Source organism: Pteropus vampyrus, unplaced genomic scaffold (genome assembly GCF_000151845.1).
Source record: "Pteropus vampyrus isolate Shadow unplaced genomic scaffold, Pvam_2.0 Scaffold249, whole genome shotgun sequence".
Lineage (NCBI taxonomy): Eukaryota > Metazoa > Chordata > Mammalia > Chiroptera > Pteropodidae > Pteropus > Pteropus vampyrus.
The window spans coordinates 689,290-692,334 of NW_011889030.1; the positions used below are offsets into that span (position 1 = coordinate 689,290).

General features: G+C 36.9%; 1 protein-coding gene and 1 pseudogene across 1 annotated transcript in view; both read right to left on the reverse strand.

Annotated features, from left to right (window-relative positions):
• The window catches only part of CTNNA3 (catenin alpha 3), a 1,489,877-nt gene that overhangs the window by 232,831 nt on the left and 1,254,001 nt on the right, over positions 1 to 3,045 (reverse strand). The gene's annotated exons all lie outside the window — the stretch shown is intronic.
• On the reverse strand, positions 296 to 414 carry LOC111729147 (annotated as a pseudogene).

The following is a 3,045-nucleotide window of genomic DNA, read 5'->3' on the forward strand; positions in this document are numbered from 1 at the left end:
CTAGCTAGCAATTGTATGCTCTTGTATAAAAACAGCTTGCAAAAATAAAACTGCACCACTACTCCATCATCAGTGGATAGTGGTCCTCCTGATCCCACTTTTGTCTTTCTCTTTTTTTTCAGCATCTCCCACTATTCCCACTCAGATATCAAGCAGGCTGCGCTGGATGCAGCAGCTGTTTGGGTGATTTTTTTTTTTTCTTTTTTTTTTTAGGCGAGGCAACCCTTGGTTGACCTCACAAATTGCAAGGACCTTGTCAGCTTACAATCCCTTATTTTTTTTTTTTATTTTTTTATGCCTACAGAACCTGGTCTTCCTAGGTGGTCTCCCATTCAAGTACTAACCAGACCCGACCCTGCTTAGCTTCCGAGATCAGATAGGATTGGGCCTGTTCAGGGTGGCATGACTGTAGACTTGGTGATTCTTACTAAACAATGTATATATATTTGCAACCACTTTCAAATATATTAGAAACCCTCTAATCTGATATGTTATCAGCAATCGTTTTATAGTAAATAAAAATGTTTAAAGAGTACATAAAGTTCCGAAGATAAGTGTACATTCATTTGAAAAAATTAGGACTCAAAATGTTTACTTTGTATATAATTACTATTTGGAGCCTCACTCTTCATTCTTGCATAAGACATATATGGCATATAGTCCAATATTTCCAATTCTATTTCTTTAAAGAAAAGATAGATTTAAAAAAAATCTGTGAAAAAAAAATGAGAACACATGCCTACAGGCTTTTCATTCTTTTTCTTTAATATTGCATTGTTGTCCCACCCTCACCAAATATGACTGCAATCATTCTATTGTCTTTCCTTTACAGAGTCTTTTCAAATAATTCAATTAGTTTGAAAGGCATTATTACTTTTGCATTCTTGTTTCACTGCTTAGCATAACATATTTCTAAATTACAATAACAAAATTCAACAGATATAAATAGTTTAAACAACAATGTTAATTCTTAGACATACAACTCAACTGATAGAAACTGAAGTGTGTGTCATATGAAAAAGTAGTCTTCTAGGCCTGGGTGTGCCCTACTACAAGTGTTGTAAACATCAGCCTGGAGGTTTTACAGACTGAGTAGACTACATCATTAATCTCTTTAATAAAGGTCAGCTGGGAGAGATTTTATTGTACTATACATAATCTCATGTCACAGAGCCTGTGGTACAAATCTTGTTCAGCAGTGTTTTTCCCTTTAGCCACTCTCCTCACAAACACCTAATCAACGTCCCCTGGACACAGCTCATTAAGAATCTTTGATGAGTCATTTTCCTGATTACACACCCAGCACCTGAGCTAAGTTTTTTTTCTCCATCAGCAAAACCTGAGTTCTAATCTGTTCTTCCTTTCCTCATCTCTTATCGTTTGTTTGTTTTTCCCTAGTCTTCTATCTGCCATGATCTCCTTTCTACATTTTCTAATCCTGCAATCTCTTTCATAAAATTTGAGAGGACTGATATACTTAGGTAAGTTGCCCATCATCATTTCTCTGTGGTCCCAGAACAAGGAGAATTGAGCGAGTGAATCAAGTTAAACCTTCCCCAAAACACTGCCTATCAGCCTGTAGGTTGTTCCCAAAGGACAAGTGCCCTTCAAACTAACAGTTTGGGTATAAATAGCCATGATGCCATAGCATAAGACCCTCAGAAGTCTACCCAGCAAGATCTCTGGTAATTGTATTCCTGATGGTTATGTTCATTGATAAGTTTTCAATATCCACATTCATTCATATTATATTGAAAGTAAAAGATGAGATTTCTAGATTAAATCAGAGTGTTATACTTTTGGGGATAATACAACAAAAGCCAGATGGACAGGCCTGCACTAAAGGAGAACCAAAGAAGAGTAACTCAGGTTATAAATTGGAATATGTATATATAGTCCACTCCCTTCCTGAGAGGAGAAAATTTTTGCTCTCTGCTATAAACAAATTACCTTAGAGGAGTTCTATATCCTTGTGTTCTTACACTTGGGAATGGAATTAAATGTCTCCAGAAGAAAGGTAAAAATTGAATCTCTGGGTTTGAAACCTCTGAAAAGTCTCCGTGATCCTGGGTTTCATCCTTCTTTGAAATGTAAACATACATGTCGGGGGAGAAAAATTTCTTTGGATAGTCTCTCGCTATTGTATCATCCTTTAACTTCCAAAGGTTGTTGTTTAGCCCAATTAGAAGTGTTGTGTGTGTGTGTGTATGTGTTGCTGTTGTTGTTTAGAAAACTAAAACCACACAGAAATCTAAAAAATGTATTCTCTGTAGCCCCACAGTTACACTTTCTCCATCATCAGCAGTTTCTGATGTGCAATACTGCCCGAGTACTGGCCCTGCTTCAAATTTCTATCTCAGTATAAGTGGTATGACTTTTTTTCACTCCTATGATATCCATACATTTCTCTAGCCTTGCTTTAGACTAGATGCTCAGCTTCTGAGATATTAGTGCATGATTTCCTAATCTTGAATCTGTTCCCTATCTTCTGCCAATTGAAAATGTCTCTCTCCAGGGGACAAACTGTACATATTGAACCTGAACACTAAAATTTCCAGAGCAGTCAAGTTTTGAGATGGCTATTCATTGCAGCCAGCTCCCATAGGCTGGTGGGGGGTGGGGGGTGGAGGGGGCTTCATTCTGAGACAGTCTGAGGAAACTCTCCTTTCTCCAGGCTCATTTTAGTGTCAAAATACACAATTATTTTTGAGACCTTAAGTAGTTCACAATTCTACCAGGAATCCCATTTGCCTCCACTTGACCATCAAAAAGTCTCTTTATTCTGAAATCCTTCCAAGAAGCATGCAATTAAGTCTCTTAGTAAATTAAAGACAGCTTCCCTTAGCTTTTTGTTTAATTAATATTACATTCTTCTAAACTCTGCCAGTTAAATACTTCCAACTACATCATGATTTTTGAGAGGATGTTTTACATTTTAGTAATATCTCCACACTTCCCAGGAACTATACCCTATACATACATGCATACACACACACTCTCAGTAATTAAACATTGCCTGTGGATTGACTGCATATAGAAAACAGT